The sequence below is a fragment of the Podarcis bocagei genome (genome assembly GCF_964188305.1).
Source record: "Podarcis bocagei genome assembly, chromosome: 7".
Classification (NCBI taxonomy): Eukaryota; Metazoa; Chordata; class Lepidosauria; order Squamata; family Lacertidae; genus Podarcis; species Podarcis bocagei.
Genome location: NC_138132.1, coordinates 75,948,195 through 75,966,215, shown reverse-complemented (window position 1 = coordinate 75,966,215; position 18,021 = coordinate 75,948,195). Strand labels below are relative to the sequence as shown.

Here is an 18,021-nt window from a genome sequence, read left to right as displayed (position 1 = left end):
CACACCATTGGGTCTTTCTACTGTAATATGGCTACATGCCAAATTCAATCCTTGGCATTTGGGGTGGACCATAGTTCAGGGGTTAGATCACCTGCTTTGCCTGCAGAAGGCCCTAGGTTCAATCCCTCATATCTCCAAATAAGGCTGGGAGTGCCCCCTGCCCGAAACCCTGGAGAGCCACTGCCAGTCCGTGTAGACAAAGCTGAGCTGGATGTACCAATGGTCTGAGTCAGTAGAAGGCAGCTTCTTATGATGGGACAACAGTTGGTGCGCTGGGAACTGTGCCGGCCCCACCATTAGACAAAGTAGTGACAAAAGGACGAGTTATTGCCAGTGAGCTAGGTGGTCCATAAGACCATTTCCTAAGTTCTTTTACAGGGAGCTATGGGCCTGGCTGGGACCTTTCACTGCCAGACAAAATAGAGAGCACCGGGCTGGGTAGGCATACAGTCTTACTACGTGTAAAGCAGTGTCACATGCTCTGTTCTATATAGTTCCTTGTTCCTTCTCATGATCAGCAGAGCAAGTTATGCTGAATTAGGAAGGGAAGGGCGGTAGCGCAGTAGTTAGAGAATGCAGAAGGTCCAAGTTCAACCCCCCAGCCCTGACATCTCCAGGTAGGAACTGGACTCCCACTCTCGAGTGCCACTGCCAGTTAGTGTAGGGTCACTTCTTATGTTCATAGGTCTGTTGCCTTCATAATACGGTTTGTAGGCTTCCCAAAAGCATCTGATTGGCAACTTGTGGAAAACAAGATGTTGGATGAGATGGGCTCTTGGACTAAAATATGTCTCTTTTGGGAGCTGAGTGTTAGATGGAATGCTAACGCCAACACTTTGTGCATGATAGTAGTAAGTGGAAGAGGGGAGTGAGGAGGGCAAGCAATCCCACCAACAAGTCACTCTCCCCTGACAGATGTACCCCCCATAGGTAAACACATTTTCTGTTTCCTTAACCACCCACCCTCAGAAATGCGCTTTGCCACTTGGGTGCCTTCCTCACTAATGTTTTCCCTGATGTGCATTGTTAGAAGACACACGTTTTTGGTTTTTTTAAACTTACAATATTGCAAATAAATAAGTTGTAACTTAAGAGGCAGTACTTTTGGAGAAACCGTCTCCCTCTTCCAGAGAACAGAAGGATGGATAATATCTAATAAAGTATATCCTTTCCTAGCATCTATGCACATCTCTACAAATTCATGTGTGGAGAAGGGACATTCCATCTACATATTCTTCTTCTTTACATCCATATCCCATCTTTTCTCAAGGAGCTGCTCAAGGCAAATTCTTCTCCCCCTCATTTTATCCTCACAACACCCTTACGAGGTGGGCTAGCCTGACAGACAAAAACTAGCCGAAAGTCACAATTCGAGGTTACGTGGGGATCTTGAACCCATGGCCTCGTTCCAATCCTCGAGTATAACCACTACACCGCGCCACCTCTCAAATGCTTTCCCCCTCCCCCACTTTTCTTCTTCTTTAAACTACAGCCTATGCATGGAAAACTGGGCCCTGCCTTGGATCTGCCACGCGCACGTAACCAGCTGCGGGTCTCGAGGACTGAGGTGGTGGGGGCGAGGAGGGCGAAAGGGAGAGCGCACGGCCCGCACGCGCCACCGAGGGCTGAGCCAGGGCCACGCGACTGAGCGAAGGAGAGCGCAGCTAGGAAAGAGGGAGGAGCAGGAGGGCAAAAGCAAGCCGGCCGCGTGACTGAGAGAGCGAGCGCAGCACAGGGGAAAGGAGGAGGAGCCTCACGTGTGCCTCCTTTTGTTTCGTTCCCATCCCCAAGAAGGCCTCGGCTCCCAAAGAGGGCGCGCGAGGGGAGGGTTGCCGTGCGGTGCGCTCGCCCAGCCGCCCGGTTTAGAGAAGCGCGCGCGCAAGCAAACACACACCCAACCAACCAACCAACCTCACAACACCGCCAGCGAACAGCTATTGCGTCGCCCAGGACGCAGGAGCGCTGTGCGTGCACGGGGAGAGCGGATTCTAGGAAAACAGGAAGCCGCCTTCTGGAGTCGGACTATCTGGTTCTGTGTTGTCTACACACTGAAGTCCCATGCACACTTCTGTTGGTCCCTGATTTCAAGTCACAGGGCCGAGAGGTGTCCCCCCCACCCCGCCCCCATGCACACACGTAGCAACGCTTTCCCCAGGAAAAACGCTGCTTGTTGCTGAATCGGAACAAACATCAACCCGCAGAAAACCCTGGCTGTCAACAGTTCTGCAGGGTTTCCCAGGCAGGTGATACTTCACAACCCTACCCGGAGATACCATTTGAGACTGAACCTGGAGCCTTCTGCTTTGGGATGTTTGTAATTGTGTTTTAGACTGTTTTTGTTTTTAAATTGTGTTATCTGTTTGCTGCCCCGCGCTCCCTGGGGAGGAAGGGTGGAATATAAATTAAACAAATAATGTCATGTGTACATGGCTTCCTAAACCAATGGTGGGGGTGCACTGGAAGGAAAGTAAATGGGAGTGTGTCCTATGCAAGTATCCTTTTGCGATATACACAGTAGTTGAGCAAGGCCATTCCCCACCCCATGCCTGACTGCATTTGAGTCACATTTTTGCATTCCTGTGCACACGGGTGGGGGGATGTCTTCACTCGATGTGCATTACCTGTTTAGTTTCCCTTCACCTGCATCCCCTGCCCAAATTCCTATTCAATGAAGCCATCATATGCACATGTGCTTGCATCTGTGCATTCACAACCGATGTCTCAAATGCACACACCCTAGTTTAACCATGGCTTGCTTTTTCGAACTGAGTGAAGTTGGTTTGGGACAAAACACATTGAGCAACAGCATTTCTCAAGAAATGCTAACATTGTGAGTACTCAGCCTCAGACACCAGCAGTGGGAGTAAACTGTAATGCATATGCTGCCTTAGCCTCAATCCAGTCGGAGGTTTCCCTTAAATGAAGTATCTTTGTCTCTCCTTTTGCCAGCATTGCCTCCCCGCCAGCCACTTTCCTCCCTTCTCCTTCCTCTGTCCTTCCAGTTAGTTGACACAGCCTGTGTCTCTCTTTGTTGGGCTCAGAAGTTCACTTTGTGGGTTGGAGCGCACACAACCAAACGGGAAGCTGATTTGGTTCATGTGAGGTCTGCATCTGGGATGAGGGCGGCAGTACAGCTTTCCCCACAAAGAGCAGGAGAACTGCCAGCCTTTCTGTTTACCTTCCAGCCTTCGGCAGTGCACTGGCAACTATATAGCGTGTGCACTTCATACATTTAAAGCACACGTCTTCCCTCAAAGAACCCTGGGGACAGTAGTTTGTTAAGGGTGCTGAGAATTTTACCTTGGTGTGGGGTAAACTACAGTCCCCAGGATTGTTAGGAGGGGACGGATGTGGTTTAAATGGGGTGCATAGAGCCTGGCAGATAGGGACAAGCAAAATGCTGAAGCCCTGGCCTCTGATTTCTGCAAATCTTATTCTGCCAGCCAGTTCAGCACAATGCTGGGACAGAGTCCTGGGTGCAATTCCTCCACTCACCTGAATAATGAGGGATCAACACAGCCGGAACCTCAGGATTACACTTTCAACCAAATCTTTTTCATTGTTAAAGACTAGAAACTTGGTGGTTGTGTTTTTAAGACAGAAGAAAAGAAAGCTGAAATTCACAGGGAGATTAATTCTGTCCAGAGTACTGTGTGTGCAACCTGGGCAAAGTCTGTATACACCCACTGCCAAATATCAAATACTGCACTCAACAGCCCATCATCCTCCAGGATAGGTCACTCAGGTCATCTAAACTAAGCCCCAAACTGAAATTTGGAAGTGAGTGGGAGGGCAGGGCAGAATTTCCATGGCTCCTGCGTGTCCTGTTCAAGCCTGAGATGTGCACTTAGAAAGGAGCCACAGCTGAATACAGAACAGAAGTTCCCAGGTTCCCTCATGCAGAAGTTCCCAAATTCAATCTCTGGCATCTCCAGAGATGGAGAACACAAATGTGATAACAAGTTGTTATTTAGTCGTGTCCGACTCTTTGTGACCCCATGGACCAGAGCGCGCCAGGCTATTTTGTTCAGGTTCTTCTTGTGAGCTTTTCATATGGGCAGCTGATTGGCTAGCATCTTGTGGGAACAAGATGCTGAACTAGATGGGCCATTGGCTTGCTCCAACTGGCTTGTCTTATGCTATTTATTTATTAAATTTATATACTGCCCTTCATCCAATGACCACAGGCCAGTTTACACACTAAACCCCCCCAGTACACAACTTAAAACCGAAAAACATGAAAACCCCCCAAACCAACCCCCCCAAAAAAACGTTTAAAACACCATAGATGGTTTAATCAGCCAAAGACATGAATGACAAGGAATGTTTTTGCACCAGCTGAAGTTTCCAAACTTTTCAGAGGCGGTCTGTGGTCTAAACCACAGAGTCTAGGGCTTGCCGATCAGAAGGTCGGCGGTTCGAATCCCTGTGACGGGGTGAGCTGTTGCTCCTGCCAACCTAGCAGTTTGAAAGGACGTCAAAGTGCAAGTAGATAAATAGGTACCGCTCCGGCGGGAAGGTAAACAGCGTTTCCGTGCGCTGCTCTGGTTCGCCATTACCCGGAAGCTGTATGCCGGCTTCCTTGGCCAGTAAAGTGAGATGAGTGCCACAACCCCAGAGTCGTTTGCGACTGGACCTAATGGTCATGGGTCCCTTTACCTTTACTATATTCTTATGTTGCGGGGAGGGAAGAGAGAAACCTCCCCGGCCCCCGACATCAGCTGCAAGAGAGATTTGCTCAGTGATCCCCAAAGCACCAACCACAGGATTTGCATTGCTGCTTCTGTTGCGGTTCCCAAATCCTTGATAGCCAGCTAGCTTTGGGGTGTTTGGGAACCCCATGCAAGGGATTTTGACAGGTGGGGCAGGGCAATTCACCAATTATATGGCGTCATGTTGCCATGTGACAGGTGTGTTGTCATGTTCACTTGTCAAAGTTGGCCCAGGGGGTGGGTTTCCCCTCCCCCCTGGTCACAGCTAAAGCAAATCATCAGCCCAAAGCTCTGCCTTATGTAAGCATCTACTCAGCCTGTCATGCAGACATGATCCTTCTCTGGCTCCTCCATCCCGTGAGCCATTTCAGTAATGCAGCACTGTCATCTGCAACTGGAGACACCATAAATATTATCAAATAACTCCCATTTCACTTGGCCCTGGATGGGAGAGGAGAATAAAAACCTTGTGTCTTTCCCTCTCCCTTCCCTGCTCTTTTTTCTTTCTTTTCTATTTTTTTAAAGTCAAGCTCGTGCTATCATAAAAATGAGTCAGGCTTCCAGGGTACCAGTTAATGCATTCATTCTGAGGGCTGTTTAACTTCAGAAAAATAAAATGAGACGAACTTTTAAAAAAGAAAGAGGAGGAGGAAAGAGGAAAGGGGGGGGGGAAGGTTCCCTGCTCCTTGGAGTGGCCCTGGAAAGAGATTTGGAAGGGGGAAATCAGAATGCAAAAGTTATTTGGGTTTTATGCAGCTAAGTGCTACTCAGAGGAGACACCCTGAAATTAATGGACCTAAGTTAGTCATATGGATTATCTTGAGTGGATCTACACTGATTATGACTGATTTGGATACAACCCTTTGACTTCATTTGCCTTTAGTTTAGTGTGTACATGAGGTGGCATGGGGAAGATTATACAGTAGTCATCAGTGCAGCAAAGAACACTTTCCTTACCTCCCTTCTCTGTCTCTCTCTTTTTTCTAAAATCTTAAATTATTCCTTAATATTTAAATGTTAAGTCCCTGTTTCTCCAAAGGGTGGAAGGGTTCAGTAAGGGGCAGCTGAAACAATCAAGGGTATGGAGCAACTCCCCTAAGAGGAAGGGTTACAACATTTGGGGCTTCTTCATTAGGAGAAAAGGCAAGTAAGAGGTGACAGAATAGAGGAGTATAAAATTAAGCATGGCATGGATAAAGCAGATAGAGAGAGAAAAAGGCTTTTCTCTGTAGAACTTTGGGAAATCTATCAAAGCTGGAAAATTCAAGCCAGAAGAAAAGCAAGTGCTTCTTCACACAGCACACAATTAAACTATGGAACTCACTCCCACAAGAGGCAAGGATGGCCACCGACTTGGATGGCTTTAAAAGAGGATAGGACAAATTCACAGAGGACAAGGCTATCAATGGCTACTATCCCTGATGACTATGTTCCGCCTCCACCGCTGGAGACAGTGATGCTTCTGAATACCAGTTGCTAGAGTACTGCTGTGCTTGCAGGCTTAGCACAGGTATCTAGTTGGTCACCGTGAGAACAGAAAGTTGGACTATATGGGCTATTGGCCTGATCCAGCAGGCTGTTCTTGTGTGTGCATGCACATGAGCACATACGTATGCACAAAGCACTTCACCTTGTGCCACCTCCATTACTGCCCCCTATTAGCATTCCAGGAAACTCATCTCTATAGAGCAGGGGTCATCAATCCTTTTCAGCAGGGGGCCGGTCCACTGTCCCTCAGACCTTGTGGGGGGCCAGACTATATTTTAGAGGGAATTCCTATGCCCCACAAATAACCCAGAGATGCATTTTAAATAAAAACACACATTCTACTCATGTAGAAACACACTGATTCTTGGACCGTCCGTGGGCCAGATTTAGAAGGCAATTGGGCCGGATCTGGCCCCCGGGCCTTAGTTTGCCTACCCATGCTCTAGAGTAGAGCCCTTTGCCCCTCCACATTCCCCAACACACATCACAGGTTCACCCCAGGCCCCATTTTTTTTAAAAAAACAAAAGCATTGGCAGGTCATGAATTGATGTGTGGCCCATCCCCGCTCCTTTGAAAATGAACTTCTACTGTTTGCAGCTTTGGCAGGGAGAAGGGACGAGGGAGACACACACACACACACACACAGAGAGAGAGAGAGAGAGAGAGAGAGAGAGTCCCATAATGACCACTTTCTTTGTGTGACAAGCCGTCTGCTTCGTGTCTGGGAAAAGAGGAGCCTGGCAGGCATCCGCACGGAGCCACCCACACAGCTCAGGATAGCTGAGCTGCAGTCATGTGTCAATAAAGCCTCTTTCCTAGCCCATGCCCTCCTCCCATTTCCCTTGGCTCTATGCAATCTGCCTCTCGATTCTGGCTCACCCTCCCACAAGCAGAAGAGACACATAGACATTATTGGCATGCACACGGATGTACCAGTTAAATCAGTGGCATTCAAAACAGCATTTCTTCAAAGAACCCTGGAAAGGTTCTATCAGGATCTCCTCCCTGGTTCTGATCACTGAGCATACAAGATTCCCCAGGAGACAGCTTGCCTACTTAAGGGCTGCCAAGTCTACAAGGCTTGTCTCTAGGGCCATGGATTGTCTACCGATGGCTAGGCTACTAACTCTGTTGTATATGCTCTACCCCTACTGTGAGAGACATATCTAGGCTCCCTTGCACCCTTGGTAAGGATCTGTATCAGCGCCCCCCACGATTCCTTGTGCCCTTGTGTGCTTTCCTCCTTCCCTCCCTCCCTCCACTGTCTGCTTTCCTTCCTACCTACCTAACTTCCTTCCTTCCTTCCCCTGAAACTTTCGCCTGTTTCCTCGTCTTTCTTCCCTCCGAGGCTGCTGGGAACTCCACACACTTTTAATAGCACCCAAGGGAGCTTGCGTAAGGAGTGGTCCAAGGAATGGGCCAGGTGGGAGGGCTCTTAGCCACTACGAGCTAGAGTGGAGAGCCATGACTTTTGTGCCCCCCTGGGCCTGCGCTCTTGGTGGAGGCTAACCTGACCAACCCCTAGTTATGCCATCTACCATTGGAGGCAGTATGCTTCTCAATAAGAAGATCCCTGAGGATATTTGGTGGTACAGTTAGGTAACTTTAGACTCTGGTGTTGATGGTATTCTAGTTCCAACCCACCACCCCTGCATTTTCAGCAGTTCTCAACCTGTGGGTCCCCAGATGTTGTTGGATTACAACTCCCATCATCCCTGAGCTCTTGCCTTGCTTGCTAGGGGTGCTGGGAGTTGTAGTTCAACAACATCTGGGGACCCACAAGTTGAGAAAGGCTGATTTAGATGGTAATTCGGGAATGGGGAACCTGTGTGGTTCTCTGGATGTTGCTGGACACAAACCAGCTTGGCCAACAGTCAGAGGTGATGGGAATTGAAGTCCAGCTTCTGGAGGCCTTCAGCTTCCTCATTCCCTACACCATCATGTGCACCAATAATGCCTATGTGTCTTTTCTGTCAGAGACGGATTGCGGAGAGTCAAAGGAAACGGGAGGAGAGGTGGGGCTAGGAAAAAGGCTTCTGGGAGCTGTAAGCACCATCCAGAAATGAGGCTCCCTGCTGTGTATCTGCATGAGTGGTTGCTCCAGATTTGATTGGTTAAAACTGGACTGGGGAACTTGTGGCCCTCTCCAACTCCAATCAATCCCACCCAGCTTGGCCTATGGTCAGGGATGACCAAAGGAGCAGCCCTGACCATGATCAGGGAATCCAACAAGAACAACACTGGGCTACAGGTTTCCCAGTATAATTTGGCACCTCAGGCAGATTGCAAAATTGCACTCCCCTCCCCGCCAGGGAAGAAGGGGTGAGGGAAGATCTACACCAGGAACGAGGAAGGAAGATGGACATCAGGACCTGCTGTCCCTGTGAATCCTGCCACCTGAGGCAGTCACTTCACCTTGCCGGCCCTGGTACTGTTTCATTTATTTCACAGTGTGGTAATCAGCCAGCCCTGGCACATCTGAATGGTTGCACACATCAGAGAGGGGACGAGGATGTCTTCATCCAACATGCATGATCTTTTTGGTTCCCCCTCCCCTGCAATCACACCCCACTAAGCCTCTGTTCATTAAGCTGTTGTCTGCGCATGCGTGAGGGCTGTCTCAAACTGGCTTAAGTTTGAATACTGCCTGAGCTAGTTGGATTGAACCTGGTTTGAGAACAAATACATCAAACACTTAATTTTTTTTTTCCAAGTAGGGGTGGTTCGGGGTTTCATTTCAGATGTTGTTCCCAAGTACAGGATTTTCAAGCATTGTTGTTTGATTGCAAAGGGCCTCTGCAGAAAAGAGTCCAACTACCAGGAGCAGCAGCAAAAACAACAACAGGGTCTAGGAAGCTGCAATGAAGTTTTGTCCCTTTTAGGAAGTGATGTTGCTTCTTCTCCTTTCCAACCCTTTGCGATGACAGCTTTGAGTTATGGTCCCTGTGGAGCTTTTTCCACCCTTCCACCCTGACCCCCAGTCCATTTTCCTCCTCGGCATACCCTGTTGCAGCCTAGTTAAAAAATCCCACACTCCATAGCCTCAAATAACTTAGATTGCACATTTGGCAGCAGAGGGTCAATGTGGCTGTGTTTTCACGGCGGAAAGGCCTCTGGCCGCATATTTTTCTAATTAGGGTGGTTTCCCCCCCTTCTTCTGTTCAGCACAGTGTTCCCCACCCAGCCCCCCTTTCCCTTTTTTTGCAGCTGCGATGACACTCAGCTCTTGCCCCCTGCTTTCTCACGCTCTCCCTTGCCAAGTCGTGTAACCAGCTGGGCGGCCGCCAAGCGTTGAGGTCGGCGTGTCAACCTCCGCTCCTTGTGTACATACTGAAAAGAAGGTGCTTTTCTTTAACCATGCTCCCTCCCTCCCCACAGGCCTCCTTCCCTCCCTCCTCTTGGCTCGTGGAAGTTGGTTCCTTGTCAAGGTCACCGCTCACAGCTTAGTTTGGGTGACCCAACCTGACAGCAGAAAAATGCATTAGGGAGCCCAAATTTAGAGGGGGCGACGCCAATTCTTTTCTCTCCAATGTTTTGCAACGATTTCTCCCTTTTCTCTCCCTCCCTCCTTAGGAAGAAGGCTTCCTGTCCCTCTCCTTCCTATAACCACCCATCCCTCAGTGATTTCAACCAGTCTTTTATCAGTCCCTGGGTTGGGTCCTGCTCTTCCCTGCTGCTGCTGCTGCTGTTACAACTATCTAAACACCATACATTTAAAGCAAACCTGCCCTTTAAAGAATTATGGGAACCATAGTTTACCCCTCACATGGCGACAGTTCTCAGCAGCCTTAACAAACTATAGTTCCCAGTGCACTTTTGAGGGTGGGTGTGATTTAAATTTGTTTAAAATGTATGGCTCTGAATACCAATTTCTGGAAGCTACAGGAGAGAAGAGTGCTGTTGTGCTTGTGGACTTCCCTTTGCGGTATCTGGTTGGCTACTGTGAGAACAGGATGCTGGACTTTTCATCATGGGATGCTGAGAGTGCTGAGAGGTGCTAGGAAAACCCTCACAGAACTGTAATTCCCAGAGTTTCCTGGGAAGAGGGGATGACTGTTAAACCACTCTGAGAATTATATCTCTGTGAGGGGGAAAGGTGGGTCTCCTAACAACCCTCACCACACTTAACAAACCATGCTTCGGGGGGGGGGGAGGAGTCATGACTGTTTAATGTGATATGATCCTGCCTGTAAATATATAGTGCAAATATGGCCTAACCTAGGTCTATTAATGTCAATGGGTCTAAGCTAAGTAAAACATAGTTGGATACCATGCTAATCTTCCCTCCCGTCGCCACACACTTTTGAACTGCACATTATCAGCTTTCCAACAGCACACTTGGTTCCCCTCCCCAATTCTCCCCCTTTTTTTGTCCAATTGTACAATAAAAACACACACCTTGAGACACAAGCTTGTCAACACAGCAGTGTGGTCCCCATCCACACAGCTTCTTCCTACAGCCCTGCTCTGCTTGAGTCTCCCCTGTGCCTGAAATGTTTTCTCTCCCTCCTCAGCGGCAGGCCCGGAAACCACCCTCCAGCTGTGGCTTATTAAAGTCAGATTGTCCCTTGAGGACCAAACCAGAGCCAGGGTCATTAATAACAACTAACTACGCAGCTTTGCGTGCCAGCCTTCCATGTCACGAGGCAGGGGAAGGGGGTGGGGATGGGGGACCCCACCAGCCTTCTAATGAAGCAACACACACACATTCAATCACATTACTCGTTTCTTCTCCTCCCTCCCTCCCTCCTCCAAACAAAACAAAACAAAAACCGAAAAACTACCGTCATGCCCACCCACTTAAATGAAGAAATAACAGGCCTCTTGAGGAGGATGTAATCTTCATAAGTTGCTCCAGCTCCCTGTTAAGGGACCTGAGGAAGCCTGTTAAAAGAGTGGAATTCACTGCTTGGGAGTGTGTGGCAGAGAGGAAGACATGGGAGGATGTACTGAAGCAGTAACTCCCTTGTGTGCATCTTTTGAAAGACTGGCTTGCCAGTTAATTTCTGGGGCACAATTCACTCTTTCTGTGGTTCCGAAACTCGTCCACCCCCTGTGGACCACTTGAAAATTGCTAGTGGTCTTGGTGGACCATATACTGTACTGGTTTTGCAGCAGCTATAATATTCTGTGCTCTTAGCTGCTGCATTGGCTTTTAACTGAATTGCTATTGCTTCTTTTGTTTCTTAATATGTTGTGTTTTATTTGAAATGCAATTTGCCATTCCATAGCATTCAAATTGCAGTGGAATAAAGTACAATAGAAGAGATAAAAGCAGCAATAAAAACACAATGGAAAATAAACAGGTTTGCTGCAGATGGGCCACGGGCCACCTGAACGAAACTTGCAGGCCACTGGTAGTCCATGGACCAGTTTGAGAAGCCCTGCATTAGTGTTTAAAGTGGTAATTAACATAAGCCCACCCCCAATATCTCAAAGACTGCCTCCTTCCCTGCAGACTCATTGGGCGTTATCAGCACAGGACCCCTGCCCCTTGGTATGTCCAAGCCAAAACCCCTTTAAAAGCCATCCACGTTGGTGGCCGTCATTACATCTTTTGGCAGTGAATTCCACAGTTATAACTTCTTGCCTGTTCACTGGCAAAAACTACACAGGGGGGCAGCACTGATGACTGCTGCCCACTGGGACTGGCGGAACGGAAGGCAGGGAGGCCAAACAGAAGGTGGAGCCAGAGACAATAACAGGCACAGCCAGAGCCAATGAGAAGCAGAGTCAACCAATTCTACTTTTGTCCCCACCCTCCTCTTCTTTGCTGCACAGTTCTACAAGGACAACACTGAAATGGAAGAAGCTGCCATCCCGTGGACTGGTTGTAAGAAGGGCAGAGTGAAGTTGGTCGGGCAGTGCCCTATTCTCCCTGATGGAACCGCCTCCACCGTGGGGCAGCAACAAAAGCAAGGAGCAGCAGCAACTGCAGTCTCCATGCGCCATGTCATATTTTTACTGGGCAGTGGTGCAGATTGGGCTGGAGGAGAAGCTCTGGCCTTCACGTGAGGCTAGTCCTTCATCTAGGAGTTTGTGAATGTGGTGTGGGTGTGGGTGTCTGTGAGAGATTTATTTATTGCATTTATATCCCATCCTTTTTCTCCAAGGAGCTCAAATGGTTCTCACCCTGATTTAATCCCCACAACAAGCTGTGGATCAAGGGGACTGCAAGGTGGTGGTGGGGGTGTGAGGAGGGTGAGAGAGTACACAGGTGTCCAACCCTCTAACCACACTGATTTTTATGTGCATCTTGGCATCACGCAACCAGTTTCTTCCCAAATAAATTTGGTGTTCAGGTGGGAGCAGGGGCGGACTTAGTAACATTGCACCCTGAGTGAGAACAACACCCCCCCCGTCAAGTATTGAGTAGATTGTTGTTGTTGTTGTTGTGTGCTCCCTTGGTGCCCCGTGTAGGGAAACTGCCCGCACCACCCTAAATCTGGCGCTGATCGGAGTGGGAAGATCCCCTCCCCCCATCCTCCCCTCCTGCCTAGAGTGAGATGGCAAATTCATGGACAGTGTTGATACGTGGCATGGAATTGGATCCACAGATGGCATTGTGCCCAACCGCGCATATCCCAAGTCTGAACCCCACACTGTTAAAATCATCGGTGCTTTGACCACTTCTGCACCATACATCTAAAGCACATTTAACACGCATTTAAAGTACATAGCTTCGCCCAAAGAATCCTGGGAACTGTAGCTTGTTAAGGGTGCTGGGAGCTGTAGCTCTGTGAGGGCTAAACTGCGACTCCCAGAAATCTTGGCTGTGGAGGGGGTGAGCCATGACTGTTAAAGTGGCATAAAAGTGCTTTAAATGTATGCTGTGGATGTGATCTGATGAGAACGGAACCGAGGAATGGTACTGTGGATTCAGTAATGGAGAGAGTCCAAGGATGCGATTCAATGTTATGTAGTGTGTGTGTGTGTGTGTGTGTGTGTAGTGAGGACTGCTGGTGGCCACAAGAAGAACTGGAGGAGCAAAACGAAGCCACTGAGCATAATTCTTCTGCAGCTCTGTTTCAGGGAAAATTTGCCCTTTCACAGTTGCTTAAGCGAAATGTCAGCCCCTTGCTAAACGGCTTCTGCCACATATGCTCCCTCTAAGGGAGCGGCTATAAATCAGGCAGCAGTTAGTGGGAAAAAATCAGGTTCCAAGAAGGCAAAGCAGTGGGAGATGTCTTTAAGAGAGGGAAGGGGAAAAGCTGGGGGTTTCTCCTGTGTTTGAGTTTATTATGTGGCCCAGCAGTGATGAAATTCATCATTTATTGTCAACCCTCCCTCCCCCGTGTGCCCTCTCTCTTCTCCCATTTTCTAACAGGAGACAAAGCAAGGGGGAGAAAGAAAGCCTAGTAGCAATTGCAATCAAGTCTGTGTAAATTTGGCCCCTCCGTGTCCTCTTCACAAAGCTGGACAAAGGCTTCCAGGCTGGTGTCTCAGCTGGGAATCGAGATACCACAGCTGTAGCCAATGCCAACTCCGTTCCCATCAATATGGTGCGGCCCCTGGCAACCTGCTTACAGCCATCTCCCATCTTCCTCACAAAAGACGGGAGCAAACAATACCTTCTTGAGACTCTCTTGCCCACCAAAATCTTAAATATTTCATTAGATTATTCCCCCCCCACCCTTTTCTTTTCTCAGCTCAGGCAGGGAAAGGAAGAAGAATAAAAGAAGCCAGATCTCAAAGCTGGAGACAGACAATAGTTTTGTTTTTGCCTTTTTTAAAGCAAGTGGAAAGTGGTTGGAAAAAGCTTCTACTTCCCATGAGGTATGTGACACATTAATTTCCATCCCTACAGTTGGTCAAACAGGTTTATTCATTTGGCTTTTTGGAAATGAGATCAAACCCTGCGCAACCTGCTTAATGGAAGCAGAAGTAGAATGTGCACACAGAAGGAGGCACTCTGGAGAAAGATGGTTGGCATGTTTTTCTGGGAAGGTGGTCCCATAACAAGGATGCCACAGAGGAGGTTTTACTCTGCTCACTGATGGAAGACATCTTGCTAAAAGACAGTGCATGGAACAGGGTGATGCCCCCAGTTCTGAGAAACGCATCCACATTTAATCAAGGGGGTGGAGAAACTATTAGGAAGGTTAGACTAAGAGGCAGTGACTGTTCCAAGGCAGTGACTGTTCCAAGGTGAACATCATCGCTGAGTGGGGATTTGAACATCATCGCTGAGTGGGGATTTGAACCCTGGTCTCTCATGTCCTAGTTCAACACTCTAACCACTGCATCACACTGGCTCATAGTCATGTCTATTAATTTCAATGGGTCTGGTCTGAGTAGGAGTAACATCTGATACAACCCATGGCTTTTTTTTATATTTTATTGTATGATGGTTTTTTTATATATAAAAAACTTTGGTAGCATTTTTATTTTAATACTGTATAGAAGCTGTCTTGTGAGGTTACTCCAAAAGGTGTCTTATAACGCCAAAAGGTGTCTTATAAACCTTTCAGTTATCCAAATATGGTTTGCAAATCTTTGAAATAAAGACAGTATAATTATACAGGCATAGGCATTAGATACGTTGTAAGCTTATATGTTATATTAAACATTCTCAAGTTTTTTGTTTTATAAGAAGCAAATTGTGATGGTCAGATTACTAACACTTCAGAAGGCATGCCATTGATGCAACAATTGTGCATTAGTGGTGGATATCTATAAACATCCTCACATCATTCTGCTTTATGAGTTCTGCGATGCTTCCCCGATGTTAGCGCATTATTACCAGCTGGAGGGGCACTCTTGCACTAGAATGCAACAAAAGTTGGAACAAAGAACAACCACCCTGGATCATCTATGGTATGGAAAGTTTCAGGCATAAATTATGAGGGACATGCACTGCTGGTTGCAAATGAAGCAGTATGTCTGCCCCCAAACCTTTGCAAGGACAAACAGTGTTGAAAGAGGGATGATGTATAACCACCCCAAATACCATCACCAGCACAAATAATCATGAATTCACAATAAAAGTACCGTATTTTTCGCCCTATAAGACGCACCGGCCCATAGGACGCACCTAGTTTTCAGGGGGGGAAATCAAGGAAAAAAATATGATTTCCCCCCCGCAGCTCTGGGAGCAGCGGACAGGCTGCACGCAGCCTGTGCGCTACTCCAAGACCTTCTCCCTGCTTTTGCGGGAGGTGGCGGAATTCCCCCACCTCCCGCAAAAGCCCACAGGAGCCCCACTTGACTCCTGCGGGCTTTTCGACTAGGAGGGAGAAGGGACTGAAAGGGCCAGTCAGTCCCTTCTCCCTCCTCGGGGAAAAGCCCCCAAGAGCCGCTTGCTCTTTAAAGGGTGCACGGCTCCTGCAGGCTTTTCTAGGAGGTTGGGGAATTCCCCCACCTCCTAGAAAAGCCGGGGAGCCCCTTTAAAGAGCGCACGGCTTTTGCCTGCTTTTGCAGGAGGTGGGGGAATTCCCCCATCTCCCGCAAAAGCCCGCAGGAGGGAGAAGGGACTGATGCGGCCAGTCAGTCCCTTCTCCCTCCTTGGGGAAAAGCCCCCAAGAGCGGCGCGCTCTTTAAAGGGTGCGCGGCTCCTGCGGGCTTTTCTAGGAGGTTGGGGAATTCCCCCCCTCGTAGAAAAGCCAGCAGAAGCCGCGGAGCCCCTTTAAAGAGCGCACGGCTTTTGCCTGCTTTTGCGGGAGGTGGGGGAATTTCCCCATCTCCCGCAAAAGCCCAAAGGAGGGTTGGAGAGCAGCGGCAAGGCGTCGCGCGCCTTCCTGCTGCCCCCCATCCTCTGGGGCTGGCGATGGGGGAAGCGCTGCTTTCCCCACCGCCAGCCTCAAACCCGGGTTGGAGAGTAGCAGCAAGGCGTCGCGCGCCTTCCTGCTGCCCCCCATCCTCTGGGGCTGGCGATGGGGGAAGCGCTGCTTTCCTCCACCGCCAGCCTCAAACAGCAGACTCTCCTGGCTTCAGCGGAAGCAACGCGAAGCCTCCGGAGCGCAGGCTTCGGAGGCTTCGTGTTGCTATCGCTGAAGCCAAGGAGTCTGCATTCGCCCCATAAGACGCACCCACATTTCCCCTTCATTTTTGGAGGGGAAAAAGTGCGTCTTATAGGGCGAAAAATACGGTAATGTCTAGGAATAAGCATGAAAGGTGCTTTGTAATAAGCTCCATTTAGTAACCTTAAGAATGCATCCTTTGGTATCCAGTAGGCATTTAACAGAGATGAAAAACTTTTTCAGTAACTGAATCAGTATTGGTTATTGCTGAACTTGAGTTTGCATTGTTGTATAGGCTTTTTCTTGCACTCAGTACTGTGATTCTGTGTAATGCTGGTGGTCAGCAAAAGATGTTTAAAGACTCTCTCAAGGCAAACCTTAAAAAATGTAGTATCAATACCGACAATTAGGAAACACTGGCCTGCAAGCACTCCAATTGGAGAACAACCTTTACCAAAGGTGTCATGGACTTTGAAGACACTCGAACTCAGAATGCAAGGGAGAAGCATGCTAAGAGGAAGGCACACTTGGCAAATCCACACTGTGATCAACTCCCGCCTGGAAACCTATGTCCCTATTGTGGAAGGACGTGTGGATCCAGAATTGGCTTCCACAGTCACCTATTGACTCACTCTTAGACCATGTTCATGGAAGACAATCTTACTTGGCTACAAGTGATTGCCAAAGAAGAAGTCTGCAGCAAAATGTGTATATTGGTGAGGTTTTTTGTTGAATTTTTAAACACAATGTTATTAATTTCCCTCTTTTATTTACATTAAGACTGTATTGTTCTTTGGAATGGTTTGACCCAAGTTCATGCATTTTGTTTGATTTAAGTAATTTAGTGCTGTGATGAGTACACTTTTGAAAATGGGGCGGGGGAGGATGTCTTAACAGGTCAGCATTCAAGGAAGGGCAGAGAGGCTCTAGCAATGATGACTGGAATGATAAAAGGTATTACAAATACACAAGTGTCCTTATTTCGCTTTGTGAATAGATGGAGATGTGGCATTCTGTCTGCCAAATAAGCATTCTATCTTCTTTAGCATCAGGAAGAAATGCAGATGGTTGTCTTATTCTGCCTTTGGTTGATTGTCATCCAATGCCCTTTTAAAATGTGGGGTTTTTTAAAATTTTTGGTGTGGTGGTTAATTCGGTTGTTTCTGTTTTTATTTTGATTATGTATTCTGTATTTTTATATTGTGATTTTATCTTGTGAACCACCCAGAGACCTGCAGGTGTAGGGCGGTATACAATTTTTAATAATAATAATAATAATAATAATAATAATAATAATAATAGTAATAATAGTAATAGTAAATAATTTATTATTATTATTCTGGTCCCCCCCCAGATTATATAGTTTAACTTTATCCAGTAGGTAACCTTTCAAATGAGCTAAGGTTAACCAAAATATCCAGTTTCATCTCTTAAACACGTCTTAATAACTTTGCCACTCCATATTGCTAAATGACCTCAAATGGCGCTCTCTTCTTCTCTCTCCTCCTCGCCTTCCCCTTAGCTGTCCCCCTTCAACATCACTTGGCTTGGGTTTAAGTTGGCTTCAAGTGATAGCACAATAGCATCTTGCATTCTTTGTTTCACCCTTGATTTATCCACCCTCTTGAAGGACTCTAATGAATAATTCAGAATGATGTGAGATTATGGGAAGGGTCTTGCTCCCCTCCATCACCCTCCTCCTCTCCAACCTTTAAGCCCTTACTCCCCCCCACCCCACCCACACAGCGACCAAGAGGACTGCCCCTCGACCCCTCTTTGCTGTCAGTTTGATAAATATAATCTATTGCCAATTAAAACCTCGTTTGCTGTCTCTCCTCGTGCAAGGGAGCACCTCGTTAAC

General features: G+C 47.9%; 1 protein-coding gene and 1 long non-coding RNA gene across 2 annotated transcripts in view; one reads left to right on the top strand and one right to left on the bottom strand.

The window, feature by feature from the left end:
* PERM1 (PPARGC1 and ESRR induced regulator, muscle 1) overlaps positions 1 to 18,021 on the bottom strand; it is a 74,310-nt gene that overhangs the window by 46,722 nt on the left and 9,567 nt on the right. The gene's annotated exons all lie outside the window — the stretch shown is intronic.
* LOC308591176 overlaps positions 11,992 to 18,021 on the top strand; it is a 230,257-nt gene continuing 224,227 nt past the window's right edge. The window contains exons 1-3 of the long non-coding RNA XR_014010026.1: positions 11,992 to 12,034; positions 13,851 to 13,977; positions 16,456 to 16,876. This is a non-coding gene — a long non-coding RNA (uncharacterized lncRNA). The remainder of the gene's footprint in view (positions 12,035 to 13,850; positions 13,978 to 16,455; positions 16,877 to 18,021) is intronic.